Source organism: Cervus elaphus, chromosome 4, assembly GCF_910594005.1.
Source record: "Cervus elaphus chromosome 4, mCerEla1.1, whole genome shotgun sequence".
In the NCBI taxonomy this organism is placed as follows: Eukaryota; Metazoa; Chordata; class Mammalia; order Artiodactyla; family Cervidae; genus Cervus; species Cervus elaphus.
Window position 1 is genome coordinate 51,922,546 of NC_057818.1, and position 21,874 is coordinate 51,944,419.

The window sequence follows — 21,874 nt, forward strand, 5'->3', positions numbered from 1 at the left end:
ATAAAAGCAAGCTCTCATGTAGAGTGAGGTGTAATTGTGAGTGTGCTGTTAGGGAACAGGTGTCTAAGTGAAGGGCAAGACAGGAAACAAAAGGCTGAGTGTGGAATCCTGGAAATGGAAGGGGCAAAAATCCCTCTAGAAGGTGGATTTCACTAAGGAGACCTCAGAAATCTTAGGGTGTCCTCTGCAAAGATGGAATCATTAACATTTATTTGGGTGGGAGAGGAGATTAAATTATGTGGTACGATGCTGTCTTCTTCTGATGCTTAACTTCTCTGTCTCATTTTTGTTGTGTTTTTTTTAATTAAATTTTTATAATTAAATTTTGGCTGTGCTGGGGTTTTGTTGCTGAGCACAGACTTTCTCTACTCTTCATTTCGGCACAGGCGCTTCTCATTTCGGTGACTTCTCTTGTTGCAGAGCATGGTCTCTAGAGCACAGTCTCAGTAGTTGTGGCAAATGGGCTTCATTGCTCCAGGGCATGTGGAATCTTCCCAGACCAGAGATCAAACCCGTGACCCCTGCAGATTCTTTACCACTGGACCACCAGGTAAGTCCTGTCTTAGTTTTTTTTTTTTTTAATCTGGCAAAACATGAGTGATAACACTCATGGTATTTGCCTGGCACTTGGTGAGTGTGAGCTCTTATAATTATGGTAACAGGTGAAAGTGTCACCCTAGTCATCCGAGGGAAGGGATCTTGTAGCCGAGGGTCTGGGCAGGCCAGCTGGAGACGAACATGATGGGCAAGTCTTACCTTGCAGGACTAGAAAGACTAGGTAGCAGTAACTCAAGAGTGACATTCTGGAAAATGTCTTAATCTGAAGGCAGGGATATTCAGAAGGCACGGGGCTTGTGTCACAGTTATTGTCTCTGGGGCTCTGGGAATGTGTCCTAGAGTTAAATGGTTTTGCTGAATGCCAAGCCTAGCAACAGTCTTCAGAGGGGATGTCTTACACTCATTGTTGTGGCCCAGGCACTACTTTTGTCTGTGTACTATCCTTAATTATAATATGAAAGAGAAAGACTGAAAAAAGATGAAATAAGAAAAGGCATGTAAAAATTATCAGGGCAGAATTAGGACTGACAGGTATAAGTTATGAAGACGTCTATATAAGCTTCATGTAAACAGAAAAGGACTTTATTAAAAAAAAAACTGGAGTGGGCTGCCATCCTCTCCTCCAGGGGATCTTCCTCATCCAGAGATTGAACCGGCATCTCTTATTTCTCCTGCTGTGGCAGGCGGGTTCTTGACCACTAGTGCCACCTGGGAAGCCCCTTATAAAAAGAGGATCTCTCCATGTAAATGCAGTGAGCTATCTTGAGTGATATCCGACTCCATCTGAAGAAAGATGGAAGCAGAATCCCAGATGGGTTGGCGGATGCAGGGGGCACCAGGGAGTGTGAGCGTCTCTGGAGCCTGGATCAGGAGAGGGAGCGGATTCACTCCTTGGATCTCCAGAAAGAACACCATCTGCCAGACACCTTGATGTGAGCCCAGTGACACCATGTTGGACTTGTAACCTCCAGAACTGTACGAACAGGGGGAAAGTATATCGTCGTTAGGAATTCCCTGGTAGTCCAGTGGTCAGGGCTCTGTGCTCCCACTGCAGGGGGCACGGGTTCAATCCCTGGTTTGGGAATTAAGATACTGCATGTCACATGGACAAAAAAAAGGTATATCATCCTTGCATTCCGGGAGGTTACAGTTTGCCACCCCAGAAAAGGAAATTGTAAGAAACATGCCAAGTTGCTAGATTAAGTCTAGACTGTGGGTAGAAAGGGCTTCTCTGATGGCTCAGACGGTAAATAATCTGCCTGCAATGCAAGAGATGTGGGTTTGATCTCTGGATTGGGAAGATCCCCTGGAGGAGGAAATGGCAACCCACTCCAGTGTTCCTGCCTGGGAAATCTCATGGACAGAGGAGCCTGGGGCGGCGGGGGGGGCCTACAGTCCAAGGGGTTGCAAAGAGTCAGACATGGCTGAGTGGCTAACACTTTCACTTTCTATGGGTAGAAAATGGAATTCTTGGTGATAGTTTTCTGTTTCATACTTCATCTTAGTTTTCTAAAACAAAAAATTAAATATCATTATGGTGTGTAGTTACAAACAGAGGTATGTTCAACGAACTGTGGGCACCCGGCACTACTTGTCTGCGCGTGGACCTCTGAGAGAGCTCGCCGAGGGCCAGGCCCGGAGAAGGAAGGACTTCATGGTGGAGGAGCGGCTTGTGCCAGGGCAGGAAGCAGGGATGGGAGCCTTTGTCTGGGGCTGAGCATGAGACTCTGTTCTTCAGTCTAAACGTTCAATCAGGGACTTCCCTGGTGGTCCAGTGGTTCAGACTCTGCACTTCCACTTCAGTGGGTACAGGTTCAAACCCTGGTCCAGGAACTAAGATCCCGCATGACAGGCAGTGCAGAAAAAAAAAAAGTTCAGTCACTTGAAGGATCAAACCCAAAGGAATGGGTCTCTAGGCATCAAGGAAGATGGTCAGAGACGTTTTACGGAGTGAGACAAGGCATTCCGGCAACTCGAAATCAAATCAAGTGGTCTTGGTGGCTGGGAGGATGTGCTCATGAAATGTTTGTTTAAGGCTCAGGCCTTTCTGCTTTTCCCTCCTGTTTCTTGCAGTACTGAGAGGGGCAGGGCCCTGGTCCCCAAATGCTGCTGCTGCTGCTGCTAAGTTACTTCAGTCGTGTCCGACTCTGTGTGACCCCATAGACGGCAGCCCACCAGGCTCTGCCGTCCCTGGGATTCTCCAGGCAAGAACATTGGATTGGGGTGCCATTTCCTTCTCCAATGCAGGAAAGTGAACAGTGAAAGTGAAGTCGCTTAGTCATGTCCCCAAATAGGGCCCTTGTATTTTGCAGGGGGAGTATTTTTAGGGGTGGAGTGTTTTTTGTTTTTTTCTCTCACCAGCAGTTAGGGAACTGAGAGTGACTTCTTTTTCTACTAAGAAAACATTTCTAAAACAGAGCCATTGAATCTCATCCTGTGTCCTCCACCCTCCAGGGAGCCACTCCTTTTCCTGGTCTTCCTAGATCCTGGGGAACTCAGAGGCCTGTGTGAGAAATGAAAAACAAAACAAAAACCCGACAAAAAACAGACACCAGGGGTGAATAAGAACTATTGCAATCACCTTTATTTTCTTAAAGCATGTGGGTCTCTCTTGCTTCCTCTCCACCCTGATATTGTACTGCTAAGTCCCAATCTCTGGCTATAAAACTGGTTTCCTTGATCCTGCTGTAGTTTGATTCCATCCGTTAAGACAAGGGGCTTATTTTTTCCTCTATAGTCAATGAAGGAGTCTTTTGGGCCTAGAAAAGAGAACAGTCTCAAAGGCCCCTTGCTGAATCATCTAACTTCGGAGAAAACAAAACAGAACTTTAGTTCCACCCTGATGCTCCAGGCCGTTTGCATCTATCTGGGACTTATCAACCCCTGTCCAGAAACCTTCCACCCCCTACACCTGCCCAGAAGACTTATAGCTCCCTGTCTGGAAACTTTGCACCCCCTACACCTGCCCAGAAGACTTATCACCCCCTGCCCAACTACAAATGTCATCTCAACAAAAGAATACTCAAAATATCCCACCTGATTAACATGTCCCTTATCGCTTCCACAAACCTCCCTATAAGTATGAAGCCTCCCTCATCCCTCTCGGCGCTCAGCCTGGTCGTTAGGCCGACTGTCGCCCCTCCTTGCCTGAATAAAGGTAACCTACTTCTGTTGAGGTCGTCTTTCCTTTTCTGCCTCGCCAGAACTATACCCTACAGTCAAAAGCCCTCGTGTTTGTCCTCAGGAGTTTCCACCCTCAACTGGTGCCATGGTTTGAGGTTCCCTGTTCTGTTTCTTCCAGATCATCTTAGAATCTGCAAGCTTGTGGGGTAGGGGGGTCCTGTGTTGCGTCCAGGGAAAGGTTATGGAAATCCCAGACGGTTGCATTTGGGAGCATTTTCTAGGTCTGTTGGCAGAAGCAGCAGAAGTGTGGGCCAAGTAACCTGGGCCCTGGGGCTGGTGACTAAACCCTGACCTTGAATTAATAGATCAACTTTTCTAGGCTTTACCTTTGCCTGGAGCTTCCCAGGAGATGCAGGAGACATGGGTTCCATCCCTTGGTCGGGAAGATCCCCTGGAGAAGGAAATGGCAACCCACTCCAGTATTTGTGCCTGGGATAATCCCAAAGACAGAGGAGCCTGGCGGGCTACAATCCATGCGGTCATAAAGAGTCAGACATGACTTAGCAACTAAGCAACAACAATAAAGTTCAGTATTAATGAACTCTTAGTTTTCGCTTCTCTGAGAAGCTTTAAAAAAAAAAATCTCTCCTTCAATTCAAAATTATAATCTTGCTGAGCAGAGTATCCTAACTGGTAGGTTTTCCTGTTTCAGCAGTCTAAATGTATCTTGCCACTCCTTTCTGGTCTGTACGGTTTCTGCAGAAAAATCAGCTGACAGCTTTATGATGGTTTTCTTGTATGCAACTCTTGGTTTTTCTCTTTGTCTATTCAACTCTTGCCATTTTCATGATGGTATATCTTGGTGTGGGTCTGTTTGCGTTCATTTCGTTTGGGACCCTCTGTGCTTTTTGTCCCTGGATAGCTGTTTCCTCTTTCAGGCTTGGGAAGTTGGCAACCGTAATTTCACCAAGTGGCTTTTGGATAGCTTTCTCTCTTTTCGCCACCTGGGACATCTATAATGCTAATGTCCGTCTGCTTGATGCTATCCTAGAGATACTTTAAACTGCTCTCATTAAATTTTTTTTCTTTTTGCTATTCTGACTGGGCAATTTCCATTATTCTATCTTTTGTATCACTTATGCATTCTTCTGTATCACCTGGTCTACTGGTAATTCCATAGAGGGTATTTTTTCATTTCAGGTATTGTATACTTCAGTTTTGTTTTTTTTTAAAACGTATTTTCTAATTCATTGTTAAAATTCTCACTGTGTTCATCTAGTCTTTGCTTTTTTTTGATTTTTGTTTTTAACTGGAGGAGAATTGCTTTACAGTGTCATGCTGGTTTCTGCCATACAACGTGAATCAGCTCTAAGTATACACATATCCCTTCCTTCTTGACTCTCCCTCTCATTACCTCCCCCCTCCATCTTGTTCCTCTAGGAAGTCACAGAGCACTTTCATAGAACTAGAACAAAAAATTTTACAATTTGTGTGGAAACACAAAAGATCCCAAATAGCCATCTATCCTTTTCTGTAATTGTTACCATGCCTATTACCAATGCTTTGAACTCTTTTTTAAAAAAGTCTTTATTTTCCCACGTGGCACTTGTGGTAAAGAACCCACCTGCCAATGCAGGAGACATAAGAGCCTTGGGTTGGATCCCTGGGTGGGGAAGATCCCCTGGAGGAGGCCATGGCTACCCACTCTAGTATTCTTGTCTGGAGTATCCCATGAACAGAGGAGCCTGGTGGGCAACAGTCCATGTGGTCGCAAAGAGTCAGACACACTGAGGTGACTTATTGCTACTGTTTTATGCTTTGGTTTTTTTGGCCCTGAGGCATGTGAGATCTTAGCTCCCCAACCAGGGGTGGAAACATCACTCCCTGCTTTGGAAGGTGAAGTCTTAACCCCTGGACCACCAGGAAGTCCCTTGAACTCTGTATTTGGTCAATTATTTATTCTGTTTCATGAGTTGCATATCCAGGGATCTTCTCTTGTTCTTTCAAATGAGATATAAATTCTTCTATCTTCTCATTTTGCTTAACTGTCTCTGTCTGTCTGAAATTAAGTGAAACCGTTACCTGTTTAGTCCTCTTGCAGGACCGTCCCTATTTGTTTCACGTGTGTGCCCAGTGGGAGAGCTGAGTCTGATGTGAGCATCAGTCCCGTCTTTTCCCTGGCTGTGCTGACAGCCATCAACTTGGTAGGAGGCGGAGGGGCTAGAACCAGAGCCAGGCCTGAGCTGGGGCTTCTCTGCACAGTGGCCAGCATCACCGTATTCGGGCCGGGGGTGAGTCTCAAGCTGCTGGAGCAGAAACCCCGAGGGCCGGTTTGTAAGCGGCTCCGTTCCCTCTAAGTGTGTGTGTCCCTGCCCTTCCCAGCCCTGACACCCTCGCCCTAGGAGGGTGCCAGGGCTGGAGCAGGAGGAGCTGGGCTGGGCGCTGGATGGGGCAGGGTCACGTGCCCAGGTACTCCTAGGAAACCAGCCAGAGTCCTGGGCAGTTTCAATCTGCCGCCTCCTTCCTGTTCTGGGAGTCAGCAAGCGTGTGCACGTTCTTCAGTGACATTATCGGTTTCAAAGAGCCCCACTGTTAGTCCCACTGATGTTGAATCTTGTCTTCCTAGTTTTGGACCCCACGTCAGCAGCACCCAGAATGTGATTCGAACAGTTTGCTCCCCAGGGACGATCTCTCAGGCCATGTAGCCCCCATAACCCCCATTCTTCTCTGTGTCCCTTCCCAGGGGTGCAGGTCCTGACCTGATTGCTTCTCTTCTCTGCCTACCAGAGTCTGTGTGCATCTTTCTGCCAGCCTCACTATGTAGATGTATTTTTTTCAAACTTTACATTTTTTATTTTATACCGGGGTATAGCTGATTAACAATACCACAGTAGTTTCAGGTGGACAGTGAAGGGACTCAGCCATACATATACATGTATCCATTCTCCCCCAAAACCCCCACCTTCCACCCAGGCTGGCGCATAACCCTGAGCAGAGTGATGTGTGCGCTACGACAGGTTCTGGTTGGTTATCCATTTTGAACACAGCAATGTGTACATGACCTTCCCAAACTTCCTATCTCTTACTCCCACAAGGCAACCATAAGTTCATTTTCTAGGTCTGTGAGTCTCTTTTCTGTTTTGTAAGTTTGTTGGTATCATTTGTAGATGTATGTTTTGATGGGTCGTATGGAGAGATGAACTCCTTGTCCTTCTACTCTGCCATCTTAATCTCCCTTCAAGCTTGTGTACAAGTTCTTATGTGGACAAAGGTTCTCATTTCTCTTGCATATAAATGTGGGGGTAAAAGTGCTGGCTCTTATGGAGGCCTTGGGATCCGTAAGGAGAGACATGGGGGCTTCCCTAGCGGCTCAGTGGTAAAGAATCCGCCTGCCAATGCAGGAGGCATGGGTTCGACCCCTGATGCGTCAGAATAACTAAGCCTATACTCCACAACTGCTGAGCCTGTGCTCTGGAACCCAAGAGCCTCAACTACTGAGCCCATGTGTTGCAACTACTAAAGCCCTTGCACCCTAGAGCCCATGCTCCACAACAAGAGAAGCCACCGTAATGAAAAGCATGTGAACTGCAATTAAAGAGTAGCCCCCGCTTGCTTGCCACAACTAGAGCAAAGTCCACGCAGCAGTGACAACCCAGCATAGCCAAGAATAATTAAATAATTTTTTTTATAAAAAAAGAAGAGACCTTGCCTTAGAGAATAAGCTCACGAACACTTGAAGCACTTTGAATGACTCTTGCTGTTTAACTTGTTAATTTAGTGAGAGTCACATTTTTAGTTGGTTCTTTGAAGAATTGATGTTAATCAAATTTCTCTGTCTAATATAAGTGGGTGCGTGTTAGTCAGTTGTGTCTGACTCTTTGTGACCCCCTAGACTGCAGACTGCCAGGCTCTTCTGTCCATGGAATTTTCCAGGAAAGAATCCTGGAGTAGGTAGCCACTGCCTTCTCCAAGGGATCTTCCTTATCCAGGGATTGAACCTGGGTCTCCTGCATTGCAGGCAGATTCTTTACTATCTGAGCTACCAGGGAAGTCCCCATCTAATGTAAACTAGCCAACAAAGTTTAGCACTCCACTGTAGGGTGATAAAGCCCTTGTTGGGTTTATATGGAAGTGAAAAATTTCAACGGGGGGAGAGGGCCTGCTAGCTGATTTTAGCCATAATTAACTTTCTGCTTCCGTCTTTGCATCATGATGGGAATTTATTGTTCCTTTTGTATTAATCTTTTTTTTTTTTTGGCTCTTCTTTTTTCTTCTTCACACATCTAAGCCATATAGGCATATACTCCGCACACACACACACACACACACATATATATATATATGCACATATATAACCACATATACTCCGATTTTATTCCTGCTTTTCTCTTCTTCTTCAAACTCCTGGTTGCATCAAAATGTTCCTCAGTCTTATGTCAGTTAAGACAATAAAATTATGAGACTCAAATGAGTTATCAGTTTCCTTACAAGTATGTCATATCCAGATAAATATGGGCACCACTGCTGTGCATTTATTCTAAAAGTTCTGTCATTACTGAAGATATTTTGGCCGCTTATCATGTAGTGCATGCTGTGCAAAGTCACCTCCACCTCAGTTGTGTCCTACTCTTTGCGACCCCATGGACTGTAGCCCACTAGGCTGCTCTGTCCATGGGATTCTCCAGGCAAGAGTACTGGAGTGGGTTGCCATGCCCTCTTCCGGGGGAACTTCCCGACCCAGGGACTGAACTCATGTCTCTTATTAAATCTCCTGCGTTGGCAGATGGGTTCTTTACCACTAGTGCCACCGGGGTAGCCCATGTAAAAGTTACTCTCAAAACCTGTCTGAGCCCAATGAGAAAACTAGTTTCTCTTCCTTGTAACCACACTGAATGTTTCAGGAGTATTGCCACTCTGCTTGTATTTGTCTTCCTGTTTCCTGTTCACTTTTTAATGTGTTGCTCTAGTCCCCAAGCAAGACGAGTTCTGGGTTCAGTGGGGCTCAAAGTACAGGGCAAGGCTAATGGTCATGGAGAGCCCATCAGGGAAAGGAAGTTGGCCTGGTTCACAAGACCTTGACCTTTAAACAAAGCATGCTTACGCAGCTCTTTTTAGTCTGTCCTTTCCTGTGCCCCATTTCTGCTCTGTGATTCCTCACCCACCAATATAACAGAAAAGAGCCATCAAATCCTAGGGCTGGGTCATAACCTTGAATTGCCTAACTCTCGGGTAGCAGGGAGAACCATAGAGAGAGGCCCTTCTGAGGCTCCCTTTCCTTCTGCCCCTGGGTGGTTAGTTAATGTTCTACCAGCACTTCCCACTTGTCGGGGGCCAGGACTATACTCCAGCCCCACATCACTACTCAGGACAGAGGGCACTTTGTCCAGACAGCTTTGATTCCAGAGAGACCTGCATCTGAGCTTCACACTTCACCTTCGAGTCTGTGTCCTCTGTGGTCTTGTATCTTCTCAGGCCTCAGGCTCTGGCTCTTCACATTCTCTTCTCTTCCTCATTGTTCTTGGGGGGTGAAAATGAGGATGTCTGCTAATGGTGGAAAAATAAATTAGTTTGCACAGCAAATAACAACCTAAAGCTGGGCTTCCTGCCCATTGTGACTCCCTCTCCTCCCCAGAAGTTTCTGAGCACCCCAAACACCGGTGAGATGTGAGCTGATTGTACAAATCTGTCTCCAAGGTCTCCTCGGTAGTGGGGCTATGTTTGGAGGTTTTATGTCCTGGCTACTATCTTACTTGTGTTTCTCTTTTCCAGAGGAGTCTACTTCTTACTAGTAAGTATGAGGCCGATGGTCTACAGATTCATCCTCCTTTCACCCTTTATCAGTTGCGGAATAAGTGTTGCTGTGTCTGTTTGCATAAAACAGCGGTGGGGAGAGAGCAGGGAGGCAGAGGCTCGCGTGCCAGGGAGGGGAGCAGAGAGCACTTGAGTGGATGGACGGCTCTGCCGCAGAGTGAAGGGTGAGCGGCAAACAAGGAAGGGAGCCACAGGAAGCCGAAGAGTTGTAGGCAGTGAGAGTCTATCCCTAGGGGAACAGAGAGGGGGCTAGACAGAGCCTTTGGGTGGTCCCAGCCCTGCTGCCTGCAAGAAGAGTTGCCTGATCCCTGCCTATTATGGGCACATTCTGGGCTTAGGCTAGGTTCTGGGCTGCAGAGATCAATAGGCATGGCCCCTACTTTACAAGTGTACACTCTAACTAACCAAAAGAAGATAGTAACGAATAGAAATCAGATGCGGTTTTCAAGAAGTGTGGTATCGTGGGCTGAGATTACTTCTTCCATCACTAACAGCTAACGTTTATTCTTCCCCCATTTTCTTCCATGTGCTCTGCATATGGATTAATTCCCTGATTGCCGACAACAGACCTGGTAGGTAGGTATTGTTACAAGTCCCCTTTCATGGTGAAGAATCAGAGGCACAGAGAATACACACAGCTTGCCTGAGGTCTCACAGTAGGGACTCCAGCACGGCTGGTCTGGCTCTAGGACAGGTGCTCGGAAGTAATACAGCTTCTAGTAAGTCATCTGAAGACCACAGAGCTCTGCGACTTCACATTCACATGCCTTTGGGTCCACCTGCCCACCCCTTTGCCTGGAAGACTCTTTCTTACAGACTCTGGTCAAGGGAGACTCCTTTGACATCTTGTCTGACTCCGGTGTATCCCGGGGCGGTCAGTGTCCTCAGAGCTTGACTAGCACTTTGGGATATCTGACGCTTTGTGTTATAAGCTTCTGGAGAGGAAGTTCCTTTTTATTTTGGAAAATTTCAAAAATAGTTGCAAAACTGAAAGCAATAATATAATGAATCTACCTGTTACTTATCATGTAACTACAGCAGTGATCGTCCTGTGGCCAGTGTTGCAGCATCTATACTTCCTCTCCAACCTAGATTGTTTTTTTGTTTTATTTTTGGCTGTGATGGGTCTTTGTTGCTGCGTGCACATTTTCTCTAGTTGTGGTGGGCAGGGGCTACTCTTCACTGGGGTGCATGGGCTTCTCACTGCAGTGGCTTCTCTTGTCACAGAGCACAGGCTTTGGCACACAGCCTTCAGTAGCAGCAGCACACGGGCTCAGTAGTTGAGGCTCACTGGCGCAAGAGCACAGGCTCAGTAGTTGTGGGGCATGGGCTTAGTTGCCCCTCGGCATGGGGGATCTTCCTGGACCGGGGGTCCCCATGACCCCTGCCTTGGCAGACAGATTCTTAAACACCAAACCACCAGGGAAGTCCCAACCTGGATTGTTTAGAAAAAGTCCCAGATATCACGTCACTGCCTCTGTAAATATTTCATTTGTGTTACTAAAATAGAAGGGGTCTTTAAAAAACATAATCCCAGTATCACTGTCCCACTAAAAAGTTATACTTTGTTAAGTATCATAAAGTATTCAGTGTTTGAATTTTAGCAATTTTCTCACCATTTTTCCCTTCCCGTCTCATTCTTCTTTATTCTTTCATTTCCTCTATATCTCCCCTCCCTTTTTTACAGTCGAATTTTTTGAATAAAGATACAAATAAGGGCTTTATTTTGTAATCATCACATTGTTCTCAGCAAGTGACTTAGTGTTTGTCATATAGTAAATCCTCAGTAAATGATGCTGAATGAATGAACCATCAGAAGTCTATAACAAATCCTGGTTGAATTAGTGTGATCTTACTGTCGCTTTTGGTTGGTTGGTCAGGATGGCTTTTGGTTTCTGATGACTTTAACTAGGAGTTAACTTTGGGGCTAGCTACTATCAGTGCCTGTGAACGTTACTAAAGGTCTGAGGGCAATGTATGCACCTGTGACTCAGATTCACAGGTGAGCAGGGAAGGGGCCCTTGCTTTCTCATCTCTATTATTTGTCTTCGGAGTCTTCTAATAACTTGAGTTTGGACCGACCAGGTTTGGCTTTTTTGCTTCTGTAGAACAGAGACCCTGAAGGAGCTCCCTGAGAACAAGAACAGCTTCCGTATGGTGCTGTTGTCGGCAGCATTCTAGGATGGAACCTCAAGACTTACTCCTAATCCCTGGACTGAGAATATGTGATGAGTAATCCTGTGGGTGATTGTTATGTTACGTGGCCAAAGGGATTTTGCAGATATACTGTAAGTAGGGTCAGTCATCAGTTGACTTTGAGTTTAACAAAAAGAGATGTGATCTAAGTGGGCTTAATGTAATCACAGGAGCACTTTAAAAGCAGACTTTTTTTTAGCTGGCCTCAGAAAAGAAGTCAGTGAGATAAGCAGTACCAGAGGGATTGGATTTAAGGGATGTTCTCTGAGTTATTTCTCTGAGTCCCTGAGATAGAGGGAGCCTCATGCCTAGGACCTGAGAAGGTCTTCTAGGAGCTGAGAGTGTTTGTACCATGAAAATGCAGAGTTGCCTTATGGCCTCAGAACAGGCTGTTCCTAAACCGATGTGACTTCTAGCTGAAGGAGGTGGCAGGTGGTGGGAGGGTGGGGGCCCATGATTAAGACTTAAGGATTTCTCTTCCCTCAGTCTGTGGTCCAGACCCCAGTGCATTAGACCGAGGTGGTGGTGGGGCGGGGTGGGGGTGTTGAGGGGAGGCCTCAGTGCACTTCTGAAGATTTCTGCCAGTTCACAAGGCCTGAGTTTTGCCCAGGTGGGTCTCACAGGTGTGTGTCTAGGCGTCAGGCTCCAGAGGCAGGACGGACTGAGGCCCACAGCACCCAGAGCACCAGAGGCAGGGAAAGTCTCACCATAGGAGATGCCCGCATCCACAACAGAGGCAGGAGGGGGAAGGAGGTAGGATGAGGAAAGGGCTCCTGGAAGCTCAGCCATCTCACGGCTGCCTGGCTTGTGTGGCCTCAGAGGGGCCATGTCTCCGGGGGCTCTTCCATGACTAGGAAGGGTGTGAGGACCTGTACCAAATTGAGAATGGGGACTGAGATCACCTCTCATATTTCAGAAGGTAGGGGTTCCCTGGTCAGTCAGGGCACGTGGTGGAACAAACCAGTTCTCACTCAGTTCCAATCGGGCCTTTCGGCGCTCAGATATTTTTGAAGGCTTTGGAAATGCAAGAAGGACTGATGGTTACTGTTGTGTGTTATAACTTCCCACCTTTTCAGGGTTGCAGCTTTCTCTGGGTACCAAGTGTGACAGGTATGAATATGTGCCTCTCATGTGTCTTGGGGTGGGGATTTACTGATGGAAGGCCCTCTGAATTCACTGCCCCTTTGCACAGAGAACACGCTTCACACTGGCTCCCAGTTAGGGATGTGAATTCAATCCCAATCCTGAGAAATGATCTTCCTCCACGATAGGGCACGGATCTTCCCTGCCCTACCAGGGAATCCTGGGTTTCCAAACGAATCTCTACCTCTAGAATTTCTAGTGTTGCAGCCTCAGTTTGGGATAAGTCCTCACACCCTGCCTAGCCATGTAAGATTCCCTGGAGACATGGCCCTGGGAGAGACACTCACCATATTTCTATACATAAACAGTAAACAGTATGAAAAGGAAAATTTCAAAATTCCATGTACAACAGCGTCAGTGAGAATAAAATACTTAGGAATTAATTTAATCAGGTAAGTGACAGACTTGTACACAGAAAAACTAAAAGACAATTTTTAAAAAGGGGAACACATAGTAAAAGAAATTAAAGAAGACATAAATAAGTGGAAAGATATTCTGTGCTCATGTACTAGGAGACTTGATACTTCTAGATGACAATACTAATGAAAATGTAGTGGATGTATATGGGTAATGATTCCCTGCCCAGGAACTGAACCTGATTAGCCTGAATGAAAACCAGGAATCCTAGTAGACCACCAGGGGCTAGAGGCAAAGTTCCCTTGGCTTTACCCCCACTGAAAGCAAGAATGTGTCAAGGAGGCAAAAACTAAAAACAATAACAAGCTTTATTAGAGACACAGCATAATATGTGGCAGAACATACAGAGAAGCAGTTTGTTTATTTAAGATAGAAGCAAGGCAGAAATACACTCCCAGAGAGGAAGGCGGGTGTCCTGAATGAGAAGCACAGTTAAGACATGATTTAAATCAGTTATACAGGATGATCCTTCTGGGTCTATGTTTACCTTTGGCCAGTTATATAACTTCTTTTTCCACATCAGACCTGTCCTAGGATCCTCCCCAAGTCACATGGGTAACTTTTTGCTGAGATGGATCCCACTGCAGAGGCATGTCCACACGTATTATGGGGTGAGGCTCCCCCCGCCTCCCTTTTTGACCCCCAAGGAGCCTTCCTGCACATGTACACACAGGGAAGTTTTCCTTGACCTCAGGAGTGGTCGTCTTATCTCTACTTCAGCAGAGCTCAGCTCCTGCCACTAGCTCTATCCTCAGAGTGTCTGGGTGAGAACAAAGCTTCGATTTTACTCCACCGGACAGACACCAGCAGTTCGGATCAGGGGCCCATCCATCTCCTACATCAACATTGGTAAAAGCAATTTTAGAGGAAGAAGAGGAGGAAAGAAAGCAAGGAGGAGTGAGTGAAAAGTGAAAAAATAGAAGCAAAAAATAAAAAAATGTGGGCTTCCCTGGTGGTCTAGTGTTTAACAATATGCCTGCCAATGCAGGGAACAGGAATTCGATCCCTGGTTTGGGAAGATCTCACATGCCTCTGGGCAACTAAGTCCATGGGCCACAACTACTGAGCCAGCACTCTAGAGCCCATGCTCTGTAACCAGACAAGCCACTGCGATAAGCCTGTGCACTGCAGTGAAGAGTAGCTCCCCTGCTCTCTGCAACAAGAGAAAGCCAAAAGCAATGACGACCCAGGGCAGTAAAAAAAAAAAGTGTCCAGGGACTTCCCCGGTGGTCCAGTGGTTAAGAATCCACCTTCCAATGCAGGAGACACAGGTTTGATCCCTGGTCAGGGAACTAAGATCCCACATGTGGTGGAACAATGAAGCCCTCACGCCATAGCTAAGACCTGACACAGCCAAATAAAATAAACAAATAAGTAAATTAAAAAAAAAAAAAGTGTCCAGAGAGTTGAAGATGCTTGACCCAGAAGGGAAGAAGCAGTGAACAGGATAGAAGATCAAGGAAGTGGGTTTTTTCAGCAGATTGCTTTAGAGGATGTGGGGGGTGGGGGACAAAGCAGATGCAGAGGGGGAAGTTGAAGGCTGGCAGGGCACAGACAGCAATCCCATGAAACCATGAAACCATGTCTCTGGATGTGAATGTCCACTTGGCGAATGATTGTTTTAAATTCGTTAAAGTTCGAGTTCGCAGTGTAGAGGGAACTGGGGTTTAGGGTCAAGGTTAGGACTTAGCCTGGTCAGGATCAGGAGCTGATTGAGAAGATGTTGATAGAATGTGGGCTTGACCTGGGATCAGAGTTAAGAATCAATCTGGTTCTGGGATCAGAGAGGTTGATGTCTAAAAGAGAGAGGTTGATCTTTTGATATCACAAACCTGAACCTCGTTCTGGCTCTAGTATTTTCCCTCCTTCTCCATTCTGTAGCAAATTTTCTTTTGGTTTTATTTTTCATTTCTCTCCCTCCCCTTCTTTCTCTCTTTTTCTTAATCCCTCTTCTTTCTCCTCCACCTTTGCAACTCAGACTAGAAGAATTTAAACAGCTTGAAAAGTTGATTCTTTGCTAACTGAAATTGACTTTAGTCCCAACAGGAATAATTTAGAAACTAAAGGAGCATTAGTTAGTTCAAGGCTCTATTAATAAATAAGTAAAATCTAAATTCTAATACTTGTTTTTTAACCCACTGTTGATTTTTTGTAATGAATCAGGAACTTCTGTTTGATTTTTTTTTTTTTAAGACTAGAACAAAACAAGCTTTATTCAATGCCAAAGAATGGAGAAGCTGGAACCGGTTCACAAATTAACTTCTCTGAAATTGATTTTTAAAATCTTGTAACCTTATTTCACAAATATCCTTGGGCAAAAGCCTTAACTTTCTGTAAGAGGAAATCAGACTTGGCTAATCCTCAACAGGTTCTGAAAAAGTAAAACTGCAAGTTGATAAATGCAGATACATTTTAATATCAAACAGTAGGGATAGTAAGTTGTCAGTCATATAGGAAGTAGCCATAAATTAGAAAAAAGGACAAGCCATTTAAACCACAAAACAGTTATACTAGAAATCGTCCCCTTGGAAATATTAAAATGTTCTTCTAAGTAACTCCTGGGTGATTGTATTCAGAAAATAAAAACCGTAAGAATGTTTAAGTTTCAAATCCAGTATATTACAACATGGAACATCTTACAAAGTCTAATAGGAGACTCACAGTGCAGAACTCCTTGTTTTGGAGAAAATTCATGCCGCCTTCTGAAGATTGCAATCAGACATTTATTTGGAAAGGGACTCTAGGCTTGCTGTTATTGTTGTTTAGTCACTAAGTCATATCTGATTCTTTTAAGACCCCATGACTATAGCCTGCCAGGCTCCTCTATCCATGGGATTTCCCAAGCAAGAATACTAGAGCTGGTTGCCATTTCCTTTTCCAGGGGATCTTCCTAACCCAGGGATCAAACCTGGGTCTCCTGCATTGCAGGTGGGTTCTTTATCATCTGAGCCACCAGGGAAGCCCAAACAGATAAATAGAAACATATGTAGATTTATTATGAAGAATTGGTTCATGCAATTATGGAAGCTAGGAAGTCCCAGGATCTACTGTCTGTAAGCTGGAGGCCCAGAAAATTTGACAGTAACAGTTGAAACTTCAAGCCTGATAACTAGGGGAGCAAGTGGTCTAAGTCCCAGTCTAAGGTAGAAGCCCTGAAACAAGAAGGCCCAATAAGGTTGAAGGTGGGAGGAGAAGGGGATGACAGAGGATGAGATGGTTGGATGGCATCACTGACATGATGGACATGAATTTGAGTAAACTTCGGGAGTTGGTGATGGACAGGGAGGCCTGGCGTGCTGCAGTCCATGGGGTCACAAAGAATCGGACACGACTGAGCGACTGAACTGAACTGAACTGGTGTCCCAGGGCAGGATGCAGTGATGTCTCAGCTCAAGCAGAGAATGAATTCTTCCTTCTGCTATATATTTGTTCTACTCAGGCCTTCAATGAACTAGAAGAAACCCACTTGCTTCTACAAGGGCCATCTTTATTCATCTTTAAAGACACTTGCTCCTTGGAAGAAAAGCTGTGACAAACCTAGACAGCAAAATTAAAAAGCAGAGACATCACTTTGCCAACAAATGTCTGTATAGTCAAAACTATGGTTTTTCTAGCAGTTACATAAGAATGTGAGAGTTGGACCATAAAGAAGATTGAGCGCTGAAGAACTGATACTTTTGAACTGTGGTGTTGGAGAAGACTCTTGAGAGTCCCTTGGACAGCAAGGAGATCCAACCAGTCAATCCTAAGGGAAATCAATCCTGAATATTCATTGGAAGGACTGATGCTGAAGCTGAAACTCCAGTACTTTGGCCACCTGATGAGAAGAGCTGACTAATTAGAAAAAACCCTGGTACTGGGAAAGATTGAAGGCAGGAGGAGAAGGGGATGGTGGAGGACGAGATGGTTGGATGGAATCACCGACTCAATGGGCATGAGTTTGAGCAAGCTCCAGGAGGTGGTGAAGAACAGGGAAGTCTAGTGTGCTGCAGTCCATGGGGTCACAAAAAGTTGGACATGACTTAGTAACTGAACAACAAAAATCTTTATTCAGTACACCAATTCAAATGCCATTGTCTCCTGGAAACACCCTTACAGAAACACCCAAAAATCATGTTTTACCAGCTATCCGGGCACCCCTTACATGTGGCAAGTTGAACATTAATTACCACAGTGCCTTTTTATAAGGAAGGCAGAGCTAGTTGGCTCTCCTCCAGCTATGTGAGGATGCAATGAGAAATCTACCATCTGTAGTCTGGAAAAGGGCCCTCACCAGAACCTGATCACATGAGTACCCTGAGCTCTTCTGGCCCCCAAAACTGTGAGAAATAGGTCTATTCTTTTTTTAAAAAATTGATTTATTTAATTTTTGCTTCACTGTGTCTTCATTGCTGCAGATGGGCTTTTTCTAGTTGCTGCGAGCCAGGGCTACTCACTGTTACAGTGGGCAGGCTTCTCGCTGAAGTGACTTCTCCTGTGGAGCACAAGCTTCAGTAGTTGTGGCACATGGGCTTAGTTGCCTTTCAGCATGTGGGATCTTCCTGGACCAGGGATTGAACCCCTGTCCCCTGCATGGGCAGGTGGATTCTGAATCACAGGACCACCAGGGAAGTCCCCCCATGAAGTATTGCTTCCAACTAGAGGATGTATTTCAAGGCAAAGGAACTGAGGCAATTAACTCCCACCCATGGAGCTCACTGACCTTCCAGATGCCCCACTACACAGACACAGCTGGCTTATCAGAAGGGTCGAAGGGCCATGATGGCTTATCAAGGCACCAGCTAGAGAAGGTACCTTGCCACCCAACAGGAGATGCTCTAGGTCTCAAACTGGCCAGTCTATCGTGCCACCTCCCCTAGAGCCAGAATGCAGGGCTCCATGACACAGGGGAGGATAAGGGAGTGTGCCCCCCCATCAGTACACATGACAACCCACTTAAAGGATTCTGGCTCCTGGTCTCTGTGACCTTGGGCTTGGTGTGGGTGAGAAACCCAATCAGAGCTCTAATGACCCAGAAGCCAGGACTGCCCCCATGCTATCTTGTGTTCCTCGTGCTGCTGAAACAAGAGGCGGAGGAGACCACCAGAGGGAACGTGACCACCAGAGGGAGGCTGGTTTGCTGGGTCAAGGAGGACTACGTTTGGGAGCCAGGGGGTGCACTGGGGGTAATATTTACTTGTCTGTGGCCCTGTTCAGCATAAAGTATCCCAAAGCCAATAAAGACAAGACTATTGAACACTTACTTCCCTTAAGAATGAAACCTTGTGTCTCAACAATGTGGAGAGGCGGTGTTGGCAGGTGGTAAGAGAATGTAGAAGGGGTGGTAGAAGAAGGCGGTTCTCATCACCACCAGCTACACAGTCAGGGCCTTCGTAGCCCTTTTATAGGTTTTCCCCCATCTTCCTCTCACTGTGGTTCATGAAGAACTGATCATCTAAAGCTGTGGGTGTGTGACCCCTTGTCATTAGCACAAGATGATTCTATTATTAAGTAACAGATGGGAATTGTGTGTCTTCTGTATTGAGGACTCTGATTTTCATCTGGACAAAGGCAAGGCACTCTAGCCATTTACCCCAATTTAAATTTAGAAATTACCAGTTTTAGTAATAGCTGAACCTGTTCAAAATGTTAATAAAAGTTTTGTTGCATGGTAAAAAAAAAAAAATTGTGCTGTTTCCTTCTTCACATTCGTTCTCGCCCCTTCTCCCCCTGCCCTGTGCTGTAGGGACTGTTAGTGGGATCTCCCACCTTCCAGCTGGGTTCAGTCAATGCGGAGCCCCAGCAGGAGACCAGAGAGAGGACACTGAGTGAAGTTGGGGTATTAATTCCCCAGCTCCTTCCCTGTACTGTCGCTGTCAGCTGCGTGAATTTTTCAGCCTGAAGTTGGAGCTCCTGTCAAATAGCCATCTCCAGAGAGGGTTCTCTCTGAGTCTCTGCCTTGCAACCCCTCCGTGTTGCAGTAAAACAGCAACAGAAACAGTGGTATCCGAACCAGGAAACTGCTCTAACCCTTGAGTCTCCACAACAGTCTCATGCTCTTGCCAGTTGTCTCATTTAAAATCTCTTTTCAAGTTATGCAGGTGGAATGGGTCCCCTTTTGAGCTGGGGCCCTGACTGCTAGGGAGAATCTATATTGGTTGAAGTATACCTTCACCTCCCAGGTCATGGTCATGGGCACATACTTTTGGCTGCAGCACCCTGGGGCTTCCCAAGGTGGTCCTAGTGGTTAAAAAAAACAAAAACAAAGAAACCCGCCTGCCGATGCAGGAGACTAAGAAATGCAAGTTGGATCCCTGGGTTGGGACAATCCCCTGGAGAAGGGCATGGCAACCCACTCCAGTATTCTTGCCTGGAGAATCCGATGGACAGAAGAGCCTGATGGGCTACAGTCTATGGGGTCACATAGAATCGGACACGACTGAGCAGCTAACACTTTCAGATTTTCACTTTCACTTTTCACAAAAGGGCAGAAATGAGTTCCAGGCAGAGGACCTAGAATGTGCAAAGGCCAGGGGGTAGGAAAGTTGAGTCAAATAAAGTTCAACTGACTCACCTGGGTGATTAAATGAGCTAAGACACCTGATGTGCCCTGTACACAGTGAGTGTTACATAAAGGCCATCAGTTATACTCATTGCACACCAGTGTGGACACATCCAGGGTCTACCAACTTGGGCATATTAGTGGTAGAGTAATATTCTCTCCTCCTGACAACACAGGCAATCCATAACCTCAAGCCTTGATTACAGCTCTAGTGAGCTGTAATGGACAGGCAAGAAACCACACACATTTGAAGTATACAGTTCGATGAGTTTTCATGTGCACACACACTCTGTAAGGTCATCAACACAGTTCAGATAGTGAATGTATCAATTCCACCCAAGTTTCCACATGGGGACTTCCACATGAGGACGTCCTGGGTGGCTCCACGGTGAAGAATCTGCCTCGAAATACAGGGAACTCGGGATTCGATCCCTGGTCTGGGAAGATCCCACATCCCTCAGGGCAACTAAGTCAACTAAAGAAAAAGAGATGGGGAATCTGAAATTTTGAACAAGTTTACATGTTTACCTAAAATTTTTCCACCTGAGCCTTTGTAATCCCTACCTCCGTACTCAGCCCCACCCCGACAGTACCCAGGCACTCACTCACCTCCTCTCCCACCCCGACAGTACCCAGGCACTCACTCACCTCCTCTCAGTTACTATAAATTAGTTTGTACTTTCCAGAGTTGTATACAAATGAAATCTTAGAGTACGTTCTCTTTCTTTTCGTCTGGTTTCTTTCATCCTGTGTAATAATTTTTTATTGAAATGAAATTCACCAAATGGAAACCATTTTCAAGTGAACAATTCCGTGGCATTCAGTTCAGCCACAAAGTTGTATGACCACCACCTAGATAGTCTTAACACGCTTTCATCGCTTCCCAATAAAACTCTACTTATTAAGAGGTTGCTCCCAATTCCCCCATCCCCTAACCCCTGGAAACCACCAGTTATGTCTCAGTGGAGTTACTTATTCTGACTATTTCATATCCGTGAATCATACAATATGTGACTTTTTGTGTCTGGCTTCTTCCAGAAATGGCTACCTACTCCAGTATTCTTGCCTGGAGAATCCCATGGACAGAAGAGCCTGATGGGCTTCCGTCTATGGGGCTGCAAAAGAGTCCAACACAACAGCGACTAACAGCAACAACCTTATGGGCCTCTTTGCCCCCCTTCCTTCTCCCTCCAGGGACATTGCTTCAGTATGCGCACAACTCCAGAGGGCGCCATTCACACAGCAACACAACCCATACACATGTAGTGATGGCTCCCTTGTACCTTTCCTTCCTTCCTCCCTCTCTCCCTTCTTTCAATAAATATTTATTGCGCATCTAGGCTCTGCCATGTTAGTGGTGGAGACGCAGTGGCAGACGACCGGAACATGCCTCTGTCCATGGAGCAGATTTGAAACCTGCAAGACAGAGGCTTCCCTAGTGGCTCAGTGGTAAATCTGCTCTGTCAATGCAGGAGATGTGGGTTCGATCCCTGATCCGGGAAGATTCCACATGCCTCGAAGCAAGGCTGTGTGCCGCAACTATTGAGTCTATGCTCTAGAGACTGGAAACTGCAATTATTGAGCCCATGGGCCCCAACTGCTGAACCTGTGCACCCTAGCACCCATGCTCCGCAACAAGAGAAGCCACCGCAATGAGAAGCCCACACACGGCAACTAGAGAATAGCCCCTGCTCTCCGCATCTAGAAAAAAGCCTGCACAGCTACAAAGACCCAGGGCAGCCAAAAATATAAATAAACAAAATTATTTTTCAGTTAGTCAGTTCAGTCGCTCTCTTTGTGACCCCATGAACCGCAGCTCGCCAGGCCTCCCTATCCATCACTTGCACACGCAGAGAAAAATAGGACATATAAGGATGTTGAAATAAACATGTAATTGCAACTTTCATATTCATTTCTTTCTCCTCTACTGTTGTTCTCACTCTTTTCTCCATTTCCCCTCTCTTTCTCACACACTCACATCTGGCCTCTGCAGTCACGGATACACACCTCCTATTCTTCCCTGTCTCTTCCTACCCAGCATGCTAGAGCTGGTTTGTGCAGGTTTGCAAAAGCCAGTTGTTAAAT

The 21,874-nt window shown here is 45.9% G+C and overlaps 1 protein-coding gene across 4 annotated transcripts in view; it reads left to right on the forward strand.

Moving 5' to 3' along the window:
• The first annotated feature begins 494 nt into the window (after positions 1–494).
• CD177 (CD177 molecule) overlaps positions 495–21,874 on the forward strand; it is a 33,302-nt gene continuing 11,922 nt past the window's right edge. For 2 of the 4 annotated variants that reach the window (XM_043899332.1, XM_043899335.1), the window contains exon 1: positions 495–550. The gene's annotated coding sequence lies outside the window, so the exon portion shown is untranslated. Of the gene's footprint in view, positions 551–5,598; positions 5,608–9,323; positions 9,470–21,874 lie in introns of those variants that run through there. The other 2 variants (XM_043899334.1, XM_043899333.1) reach the window with 2 other exon arrangements.